This window comes from Pinus tabuliformis, chromosome 1_2 (assembly GCF_031772625.1).
Source record: "Pinus tabuliformis cultivar Carrire ecotype Pingquan chromosome 1_2, CPIR1, whole genome shotgun sequence".
In the NCBI taxonomy this organism is placed as follows: Eukaryota; Viridiplantae; Streptophyta; class Pinopsida; order Pinales; family Pinaceae; genus Pinus; species Pinus tabuliformis.
In genome coordinates this window covers 704,937,407-704,950,362 of record NC_142298.1, presented here as the reverse complement: position 1 = coordinate 704,950,362, position 12,956 = coordinate 704,937,407, and positions in this window count along the sequence as shown.

The following is a 12,956-nucleotide window of genomic DNA, read 5'->3' as shown; positions in this document are numbered from 1 at the left end:
TTTTGTGCAAGTGACCGTGAAGGGCAAGAGATTTGCAGATTTGGTGGATAATAGCTTCATAAGCAGGAAGGCAGCAAAGTCTTTTGGAAAGAAAGCAAAAATGGAGAGGGAATGGAGTGCTTTCAAAGCAGTCAACTCTACCATTAGAGCTGTTGATGGTGTGTTGAAGGATACTCAGGTGAAAGTAGGATCATGGTTCGGGAAGTTGGACTTGAGAGTTGTGGACATGGATGATCATTCTATGGTGTTGGGGATGGACTTTATGAAGCTTGCACAAGCCATACCAATGGTGAGCCGGGACATACTCTTGATCACAGCTGGAGGAAAGACCATGATGGTACTGATGAATAGAAGAAGTTGCTTGGGGTATAGACCAAGGATGGCTTCTATGACTTTGTATCCCAAAGATCCAAATGTGAAACATGAGGATGTGGAGCAAAGAGAACTTGGGAGTGTGACTCAAACAACGAAGGAAAGGAAGCTTGTTGACTTCGTTGCAAGGGCTGGAAAGAAGAATGAAGGAAGTGAGGAGAGGACCTCATGAACATGGAGACACTTAGTGGAAGCATCTTCTACTGATGATCTTCACAATGGAGTTACAAGTGAAGGGAGCCCAAGTGCTACTTCAAAGGCAGTGGTTGATGAGGATTATGAAGGTAGAGATCCTGCTAGGATAGTGGACTTTTGCAGGTATGCTATGGGTATATATGACTTTCAATTGACAAAGAACAAGCTAGGTGAGCTTGGATGTACATGTGAAGAGATTGAAGCTGTGCATAGGTATTTGAGGACACAACATCAATCTGACACATGGGTGGATGAGAGTCAGGGAGGAAACTTCCTGGCGCTCCTTTCTCTATAGATAACCTTGGGGGAAGGTTGGTGTGGAGGCCTTGGCAGGAAGGAACCACATTAACCCTACACGGGGCCTTGGAGGAGGCTTCTTTATGACAAGATGAAGGCTTGGATGAAGATGACCAAAGGTTGAGATGGGGTCTACATAGATTAGACATCATGGACAACTAGAGTCATGAACATCAGGTTGGCTATATGGAGCATGTTACAGATGAGATGAGGACTACTTCATGGACCTGAGCATGGTTTACTTATATGGATGGATTCTTGATGAGTCAAGGATGTGGCAGATGTTTGAGGAACAACAGATGATGGCATAAGGATGTTCACTCTCATGGATTGAGCGTGACAGTTGGACTGATCACCCAACTAGTTCAGACATGGGGTCGCGAAGTGTACAGAGATGTGTTGACATTTTGTTGGAGTATCATGATAGAGGTTCACATGGTGACACATGATGAGGTTGACACGAGTTGTTGCAGTGGAGATTGTGACAAAGGAGTCAATGATCATGGATCGAGATGATATCTGATGGAGTACATACCGTAGAGGTGTATACCTTGGTATGGTTGTCTTGGTGACAGTTAGTCACTAAGGTGGAACATGATGGAGATGGGATTCTACATATGTTGCAGGGATGTTTGCCTTATGTGGAGGAGTTGACATCATGGTTGATGATGATCTTGGTGGAGAGCTACCGAGATGGTATGTTGTCGAGGACGACAACGATTTCAGGTGGAGGAGGATGTAAGGTCTTCGCAACTCGGGCAGACGAGCATTGGGTGCGACGGGCACACGGGCACGGCGGGTGCACATCAGTGCGACGAGCGGGCGGACTTGCGACGGGTGGGCGCTCCTTATGCGACGATATGCGACGATCCTCACCACGACATGTGACATTAAGTGCGACGATAGGGAGAAACGCTTGAAATAAACTAAGTGTTGAACTCTTGTTTATATGCGATGGCTAAGTGGAGCTAGACCGACTTGTGGAGGAGCACATGTGGGCGTGTAATGATGGATTATGGGGTCGGCCTTAAGGCTGGACACCCTCCCCAAACACACGCAAAAATGTGTATAAATACAAAGAGCCTAGAGCTCATTTGGACATCCAACCAACGAACTTCGCATATCTCTTCTACGCATTGAGCAGGGGTAAAAAGGGTGCAGAAACAAGTGCGCATAGCTCATGCGCTCTAAGGAGGAAGTGCGCAGTTTTACCGGAAGTCAGTCGTAGGTTGACAAGAGGGCGGTTTGAGGTGGAAATCGTGCAGAGTCTAAGGGGGAGTCTTAGGTGTCTCGGGTGAGCACCCTCCTACCGTGTAGATTGGCATTGATGTTGTAAAACGCTGTTCTATGCCTTGATTGTAAAATTATTCTAAGTATAGACTTGGAGTTTTGCCAAGTATACTTGATGATGTATTATTGAAGAAACTGTTATAATATATTGTTGGGCAGACTGTTCGGGAGTTGCCCCTCCCTTTATACTTGTTTGCAATTGTTGATGTTCTTGGTTAATTGCATATGGATAATGAATGAGTATGGGCTTCATTAAGTATAAAGGATAAATGCATTTTACTTGGTTGCGAAAAACAAACTAAGTAAGGACAAGTGAATTAGGCGTAGTCCGCGAAGGTGAGTATTGGTGAAAAGAAAGCGTTCGGTGGTGCCGCACCTCGCTATAAGCGGTTGGAAGAGCACCACAGGTGTAAGGGCGTGACACTAAGGGCCCCTACCCCACCTCCCTTACAAGCATTGATATACTATCTAAGCGACATATCAAGGAGGAGTGACATTCTCTCATAATTTTCACAAAAATACAAAAAAATAAAAGAATATTTAAAATTAAATAATATTTAAAATAGTTAAAAAAATACATAATTATAAATTAAAATATTGTAGTGTAGTAATAATATATTTGGTTGAATTATGCCATTCTTAAAAAATCTTCCTTTAATATGGATCATCAAAATTTAACCTCATTTTCAATTAACAAAATATACATAATAATGAATTCTACATAGATTCCGAATTTTATAAAAGGGAAAAATGTTAGGATTCAAAGACTTATATATATATATATAAACAAAATGCTTGGTCTGTTTCATATTTTTTTGGTTTAAACTTTATATTTTCTATATATATATAATATCGTCTTTCACATGAAAATAGAATTTGCAAATGTTTCTATTTGTGTTCAAGATCACATTATTAAGGAATGAGTAATGTATTCTACATAGCTTCCGAATTTTATAAAAAGGAAAAATGTTATGATTCAAAGACTATATGAACAAAATGCTTTGTCTGTTTCATCATTTTTTGGTTTAAACTTTATATTTTCTATATATATATAATTATAATATTGTCTTTCACATGAAGAAAATAGAATTTGCAAATGTTTCTATTTGTGTTCAAGATCACATTATTAAGGAATGAGTAAGAAAGTTGGGTGACTATCATCTAAAATGAGAATGTCAACTTGTAATTAAAATTTGTTATATAATTCAAAAGATAAAGTTGCAAAAGAAAAAGCAATAATGAATATAAAAATGATCAAAATTGATATTTGAGTAAAATGTGTACTTTAAATTTGATTAGGCATATTCTATAGTTTAGTTTGAGAGATGTGTAATTCTTTCCGTACTCAACTTCGAATTGAAAATTAAAATAAATACATGTTTAAATAGTTTTAATTAAAAGTATTATAACCTAGTATAAAGTAGACGTGGTAAAATATTTTACTCTCAATTCGTTATTGATATGACAAACGGGTATGTTTCAATGGGCCTAGTCTAACTTATAGAGGAAATGACATTTTTACTGGGGATACAATTTCAAGAAAGATTGTGATTTTGTGTTGTTTAAAATACATTTTTGAATGCATAAATGGATGAAACCCCTGACACTTGAATTCTACAGATTAAACAACTTAACTCAAGTTTTAAAAAATCTTTGCCAGATTTTGGTTAAAATCAACCATAAAAAATACTTTGAAATAGGTCATTTAGTATATAAGTTAGAGTACGCCTATTTCATTGTTCATGTGAAATAGTTAATTTTATATCAATTTTAGAGAGATAAAGTGAGAAAGAAAAACAACCTTATATTTTCACCTTTTAGTCAAGGAAGATGCATAGTTATTGTACTTCTTTAAAATGTTTTAATGTAAAAATTATATAAACTATTTGAATATTCACAGAAACTAATTTATTTCAATATCAACTTCATAAACTTCTTTTTTTCAGAGAGAAAAAAAAGCATAGCTTTATATTAAGAGTGTATAAAGATCTTCAATACATAATTCAAGATGACTGATATGGCATGGATATGCCTAGACCTCTTCATAAAATGCATACAGATTTCCCATACAAGCAGATAATACCTATCATCCTTTGCAAAAAACATTATGTCAGACCAGTTCAGAAATACACAGAAAAGAGAACAGAGACATATATAATACTTCTCCAGGACTAGTTGATCAAAAAACTTGATGGAGGTGTGTCAACACTTAACGAGGCTGTACCATATAGAGATTCATTCAAAAACATATAAGAGAGAGGGGGCAGATATGCCCAGCCTTGGTGAAGCGGATCCAATAAAAAATGATAATGATAATTTGAAAGGCAGAAACCTCATGCAGAACCACAAACTCGCGGCATCAAATGGGACCACATGTTGATGTAGAGGAATTTTGGTGATAGGAATCATAGCAAGCCAATATACGCTGAAGAATAGCCTGGAGAGGTTCCTTAGAGTCTTGGAAAATGTGTGCATTCCTCCAGTTCCATAGATACCAGCATGTGATAATGAACAACGATCTCCAAGAAGGGGATTGTCTACTCCACCAGAGAAAACCTTCCTGAACAGAAGAGAAAATGATGTGAGGGAAAACAAAATATGTAGACAAATCATACCAGATTATGAGGGACGTAGGGCACTGAAAGAACATATGCAAATTTGATTCCGAGGCATTGAGACACATGGAGCATCTACTTGGACCCTACTAGCTTCTTCTTTGAAGAGTCCCCCATGTGAGATTTTTGTTCCGAAATAGCAACCAAGAGAAAATGATCATCTTCATCGGGCATACAACTTCATAAACTTCATATATATGGAAACAAAGTAATTGAAAAAAAAAAACAATTGTTTTCTAATAAGAGGAATGAGATGGAGACGTGTAACTCATTCAATTCTTAATATACAAATTAATATGTCATGTTTAATAATAATAACAATAATTAAAAAAATAAATTAATGTGAGTTATAAATAAAATATTTCAATGTTGATGTTTCAATTTTAACTATGTACATATTATATATGGTCTAAAAAATTGGGAAAAAAATATTTATGGCTAAATTTTTTGAAGTAATCTTACTAATTTACATTTTGACCCATTTCTAGGTATATGTTTTCATCAATTTTGTTTAAAATCTAGTAAAGATTTGTTACTAGGTTCCAAAGCTTCGATGAAAATCCTTTTTGCCCTCTGAAAGATAAATAAAACTCAATTTCTTGGTGATAAAAATGAAATGTCACATCATGTGTTTATACTCATAAAATGGGCTAAAATAAGCCAACGGCTAGACCCCTTTATTTCATTGGGCCGACTTGATTTCCTGGGTCGACTTGTACTCCAAAAATTTAATTTTAATTTTAATTTTCTTAGGTTGAGTTGGATAACTCCTTTGGCATGTAGGAATACCTCCTGATCTTACAAAAAATCATCACTCCCTCTTAACGAGGGAGGCATTCTCTTTAGCCGCAAACAAATTTCTCCTTAGATGAAATTTCTCCTTCCTTAAGAAATGTTCATGAGCTTGGTATGTTGATGTATGCATGTCTATAGATCACTCCATTATGGATTATGTGATGTGACTCATCACATGCACGCCTATAGATCAATCCATCTTGGAGTACTCAATGTGAGTATCCTAGGCCATTTACCGTTGACCAAATCAACATGGCCCAACCAAAATCCTTCATGGCTTGTCAGGTAAATCTATCTATATCCTTTGGTTAAATCATAATGACCCAACCAAGTTTCTCTAGATTCCCAGGGGGGATCTTCCTTGGGACCATACACCCTTGGCCAAATCAGCATGACGTAGCCAAATTCCTTTATGGATTCTCAAGTGAATTTCATCTATCTCCTATGGTCAAATCAACATGACCCAACCAAGTCCTTTTGGCTTCTCAAGAGAATATATGTCCAATCCTACAATTGCCTTAGGCCATTCACCCCTGGTCAAATCACCCAACTAAGTACTTTTGGCTTCTCAGGTGAATGTATCCATCTCCCCTGGTCAAATCATCATCACCCAACCAATTCCTTATGGCTTCTAAGGATATAGCTTGCTTGATCTTGCAAAGACATCAACACTCCCTCTAAAAAAGGGAGACATTCTTCATCACACCAAGCTTTTCTCAGAAGTATAAAAACTTTGCTATAGATAAGGGCTTGGTGAGAATGTCCACAATATTCTCATCTGTTGATATGTGTTGGAGCTAATCTGCTCCCTTCGGCACTATGTCTCAGACGAAGAGATATCTGATCTCAATGTGCTTCAAACTGATCAAACAGCCCTGCAAGTAGCTTTTGAAGCTACACTCCTTCCTGTCTTGTGAAATTAACTATGATATGCTCTACCTTCATTGTATTGAGTGCAACAAAAATTTTCTTCTTTCCAAACAAGGAAATCATAGCTGATCCCAAGCTAAAACAACACCTCGAGGTGGTATTTTTGTCCTCTACACTCTTGGCCCAATCCCTACAACCTCACTTCCCCACCTAAGATATATCTCAAACCATATCCAACTGTACCATGTAGTTACCTCAACACATACTTTGATGCATGCCTTGGCTCAACCATAAAATGGATAACTTCCTTTACTAAATCCTTCACCGCAACTTAATTGTGGTCACCCTGAATAGGTGCTCCCTCTTACATTTAAGCAGATCCTCCCATGGCAATCCTAGTTGCCCCATCTACCACTACTACTCCCTCTGTCACTAAAGCATATCTGACTATCTGGCATGGTCCCCTCATAGAAGGCATACTGCTCCTAGAGACCTCTCGTCTATGAGAATCTATTCTGACAATATCAAGACATGACATCTGTTGTATATATACATTATGAATAATAGACTACATTGGTAACAACAAGAACACACATGTACGAGAATACACAAGACACAAAAATATTGGGAAGGGAATTCCAATCCAAGTTTGTATTAGTCTTAGTGTATAATGATGCATGAGATATGTGGTTGGAGTGGTTGTACCCACTCTCAACCACCTATTTACTTTACGTTACACATTTACCAAAGATTACTATCATTTACCAAGTAGAATATATGTGATGATAACATAGGTCAAAGAGACCTCTGCAACATCTCCCCTACCCTCAATGCCTTGCTCATCCTGAGCAAGGATGCATCAATGTCTTGCACCACTACTTGATGAAAAAGTATCCTTACTGTACATCATCCATGCATACCAGACTACATAGGTAACTCACTCAGCCGCAACAACTGCCAGCTAGATATGAGGATGCACATGTACAAAGCTTACTGTGGCTCCTTGTCTGATGACTGCATCTTGTAGATTTCCATTGTTCACATTCTCTGAAGTCTTCTCAATCATATAGACTGTTACTCCAACCAAGAAATTTCGGGAAACTCCTCTCCATTCCGGGGCATCATTTTTGCTCTCTCTATGGACAAGTCTAATGCATGACTGTCATTCCTGGGAGTCTTCCAATTGAACATAAAATAAATGAATGTCTGAAAAATAAACCATCTCGTTATGTACCTTTGTCACAATCCAATAATTCTACATTTTTATACCGGGTAATTATAACTCAATGTTATCATCTTTTAGCGCTTCAGCTCTTTATGTGTATGTTCTGCTTGTTTTATTTTAAGTTCTTGAATATATTTTTTTTCTTGTTGCCAGACTTTTTCTATTGTTGCTATATCGATTTTGCTGCAAACTTATATATTATGGTTGTAATAAATTCTTTGTTGCTCTGCCTTGATCTCCTTGATATGCTGCTGCCAATCGCTGTGTAAAAGATTAACTATACAAATTTCTTGTTGAGTCTGCAATGTCATTTACGAAGGACAAATGTAGACACACCAAACTTTTTGCTGTCGATCAAGTTTTCTACAATAACTTTCGATCAATAAGAAACTGGTCTCATTAAGATCTATGACTCTAGTAATTGACAAACCCAATCTAAAACTCAATTTTTTTTGTATAGACTCATGAAACAAAATATATCAGAAAATTTGATTGACTATATAAATTCCAGCCAACACATAGCCTTGAATCGCTTAAATTTTTTACATTGCCCAAATAATATTCCTTCTTGGTTCTTGATATCTACAAAGTCATGTAGATTCCACCCATATGCTACTCATGCTTCAGAAATACTCAGATTCACATTTGATGTCTCTATAAAATGATGTCTCTATATTAAATTTGATCAAATCAAAATGTTAGAGCAAATGTATATTAGACTCAACCGACTTGTTTAATACCGACTAATATCTTCAATTTTAAAAAAATGTTACATTGACTGATGGTTTGCCTGTAGTCGAACTTGAGCAAGTCAACTTGATCATTCTAATGTCGTTAAGGTTGTCCACAGTTCACCTATGGGATTCTTCGTACGCAAATTTATTCATTAAAAACTATAAATGGTTTGGTTGATAGCCCATGCACCATCTTCATCCATTCCAGAGTCACAATCAAATACAAAACAACTCATCCCCGTTTCCGTGTCCACCAACATATCAAGAAAACATGATAAGTTTTAGTCACAACAAGAGGGTTCACTTTCTATTTCACTTCTGAACAACAAAAATAAATACCCATGAACATGATCTCTATGTCTTCGAACAATTTCTGGGTAGTAAGCTTTTCTTAAGCAGTAAGTTATCAAACAACTTAATTTACAATTTTAATCCTCTCGTTTTCCCGTGCGTAGTATTGGCAGAAAAAATATTTAATATCTACAAAATCTTGATATCTATCTTGTTTTGCAGGTCTCCAGTTCCAACGAAGCAACATCCATGAACATCAATAAATGTTTTCTTATATCTCTCGATAATTTGAGCTTGCAGTGTTTTCATTTGATCTCATCCTTCTTCAATTTTCCTTTGCAGGTTCGAACCACTCCTTCATTCGCTGCTGCTGTCACCCAACCAAATGAAGGAGGCAACGATGTCAGAATTTTGTAAATATAACTTATGCATAACAAACTACATTGGCAACAACAAGAACACACACGTACAAGAATACACAAGAAGTTGAAATATTGGGAAGGGAATTCCAATCCAAGTTTGTATTAGTCTTAGTGTATATTTATATATGAGATATGTGGTTGGAGCTGTTTCACCCGCTCTCAACCACTTATTTACTTTACCTTACACATTTACCAAATATTACCATCATTTACCAAAGATTACTGTCATTTACCAAGTACAATATGTGTGGTGATAACATAGGTCTAAGAGACCTCTAAAACAACATCTTCTTGGAAGACAACTCCTTCCACTCTGCGTGAGTGTCTGCTTCCTTGGAATTGGAAGTTATTATGGTTATCTGGAATGGTCTGGATGTCCTAACCATTTGCACAATTCTCCCTCTCAAACATCAACCACTCCTACTAAGTATATGTTCGAGCCCTTAGGCCATGCAAGAACTTGCTTTTTTGGTAACTAGAGCAAAGAACTCCTCATAATCCACTCCCTCTTTCTAGGAGAACCCTCTTGAGGCAAACTTTGCTTTGTACTTCTTGATGTTGCCATCTATTGCATGGATCATTTCATTGGTAGTGTCCACAATTTTTCCTTTCTACAAAACTCCACTCAAGAGGCCATGGAAGAAGAAATTATAACATGCAAAAAATACAATGACAAGAGACTAACCTAAAAAATAAAAATAACAATAATAATTAAGGGAGAAAAATATAAAGTACTTATCTCTTGATCTGAGGATTGTAGAGAATCGTCAGCATCCTCTCTCACAAATATGTAAAAGAGTCTTAGAAACCTGTAATATGCCTTATCCAAAAACATTATTGGAAGTATATCCTAAAGGAAGAATTCTTCTAACTTCTTCTGAGGTGGATACTCATCATCATCATCATCATTAACATTGGTTATTGATGCAAGCTTCTTTTCCTTCCTTTTCTTCTCAGGACACTGGGAGGCATATTGTCCAAAATTTGACAAATGAAGCACTTAACCTTTGACATATCCTTCTTCTTTTTCTTCTTGGGCACCAATTCCTGGGGTAGTTGTCCCAAGAGTCTGTATAGTCTTCCCTCTCTATCAAATCATAGTGAGAATCCCAAAAAACAATTATGTACCTAGAAGCACTGCTATCCACCAATGAAACATCATTTCCAATAGTGCCTAAATGAGATGAGGCAAAGAGATTCCTTTGAATTCTTCTTATGCTTGTCTTTCTCCTCAACTCCCTCTGTCTATGGAATGAATTCCTTCACATGTTCTTGAAGCTCCTCCAACCAATCTTCTAATACTTGGCACCACTTTGATAAGAGATTAAAAATCCAATCAGGTTGCTTGACACTTGTCTCTTAAGTTGACTTCAATGGGTGCTCTTTCAACAAGGATCTGATTTCATGTTGATTTTTCTGCAAGGTGAGTAGTATAAAAATAATTTTTTGATATCATAATTACTACCTAATGATCTACAATCAATTTATCTCATGCCACTGATATATTTGAGCAATTATACACATAAAATATCAATAGTAAGTGAAACAGAAATAATAAATATCATACAAAGACAACCATGCACAATAGAGACAATATTTTTACCCTGGGAAACCAAACCCTGGGAGAAAACCCAAAATTTTCTTTAAGAGAAATCATTCTTTAGCAAGGTTTTATAAATCAATAATTTTGTCTAGAAATCTACACCAATATCCAAGTCAAACTTTATCTAGTCAACGTTGGTCAAATGCTAGTCAAACCAGTCAAACAAATAATAAATCAATGTTGGTCAACCTTATAGTCAAATAGGCATGTGTTCTTGTTACACATTATTTTTTCACATCTTCTATTCACTTCCTGTTCCATATCTTGAGGTGCCAAAACATTGACAACTATGAAGCATATCCATCATGATATACAAACCAAAACCTCCTTGAAGAATAAAAGGAAAATTGCCTGAGTCAATTATGAAGAAGGTTAACTAAAAACCTAATTTTTAGGGCCAACATGTTTTGCTACACTGCCTGCCCATGCTGATGGCAGGTTGCATTGTTCTACCCTAGCACTACTAGCATGGGTTTTGATATGAAAACTTGTGTTGAACCTCTTTTGGAAGGTTTTCCCAAACTGGAGGAGAAGCTTCGTGCACTAGAACCTTCAAGAACAACAAGATGGATATTGGTTGTTGTTGATATGGTCGAGCTCTCCCATTTGGACCTCTTGATCTTATCATTATGGACTTTCCCCTTGAGATTTGGACCTTCCTCCCTCTTTTGTGGATCCCTAAATCCCTCTCCCTTCCTATAAATCAACTCCCTTCCATCCCCAAATGGTTGGTCATTGATTTCTGCATTCCTATGCTGAGATTATGCTTACATGCTACCCATTCTAACTTGGAGAAGGAGTGCTTGAAGAGTCTTTTCTTGGACTTGGACATCCACCAAAAGGAGGTCTCCAACATCAAGGCATAGGTTGTATGCTTCCCTTTTTAGCTTATTAATATATACATCTGATGTTCACTTTCCATAATTGTGTAAATGTTTATGCTTTTAGCTTAATACTCCTTGATATATTAAGTATTTTATGTTTGATGTATGCCATATATGCTCTTGTATCTTGCATAGCTCTTTTATCTTCTTTGTAGGTACTCGGACGTGAAGAAGAAGCAAGAAGCGAGGCCTGGAGTGAAAGAATCAGAGTCATCTTCAAAGGATTGAGCGATTAGCATCAGAGCGAGGTAGGTTTCTCCTTCTCTTTGCATTCCTTAAACATAAGCTAGGAAATTGTAAGTTTTTTTAGTTTGTTGCTAGACCCACTCATTGGGCTATAGGGTTCACCTCTGTTCTTAGAGGGGATTCACCTTCACAACAGGTCTTTGTGGCATGTGGCCCTATATCCCCTCACTTGCTGCTTTCTAACTCGACCTTTGTATGATTGGTTGCATCTCCTTGATGTCCTTAGAAAGATGAATATAAATTCACTTTCTTGGTGGTAAAAATGAAACATGTTATACTCGTTGAATGGGATAAAAGAAGCCAAGGGACAAACCCCTTCACTTGGATAGGATGACTTGATTTCATGGGTCGGCTTGCACTCCAAAAATACAAATTTTATTTTAATTTTCATAGGCTAAATTGGATACCTCTTTGGCATGTGGAAATACCTCGTGATGCTACAAAAAATCAACAACCATGAAGTCTCTAACTTGAGACTTTAAAAGGGCGTGAGCCATATTGGAGTTTTATAATCATTTAAATTATTATTTTTGGGTCCCCTTTTATTACCAATTTTTGTAAGTTTCTTCTTTTAGCAATGAGTAATCCTTGTTCCAAATCATAGAAACTAGCAATATTATCATTGTTTATCTCGATATCTCCTGAGTAAATGTGAATTATGTGACCTAGACTTGTTCTGGAAACACCCCCAAATCCGGTTGGTCCTGGATGACCTTTTGAGGCCCCATTAAAGTTTATTTTTAGAAAAAAAGTATTGGGAGGAGAAAAATAGCTGGGACTTGAAGAGATTGAAGGAGACAAAGGAGGTTGAGTAAAAGTGACAGATTGATGGATATTTAGTAGATAAATAATGTGACTTTCCTGATGATTGCAATGACAATATTGGGAGGTCCAGGGGAATAGAAAAATAATTTCTTTGATCGTATTTAGGATAAAATTTCAGAGATATCCATGGGAGATATTTTATTTTTAAATATTCTTCAATTCCTTTCTTTCTAGGTTTTCCATAAGATAAATCCTGGAAAGATTTTCCAAGATCTATTTAACATTGAATTGGAGAAACGGGTAGATCTCCTATAGAAAGTGCAAGAAATTTGCTACTACTAATGAAATCAAA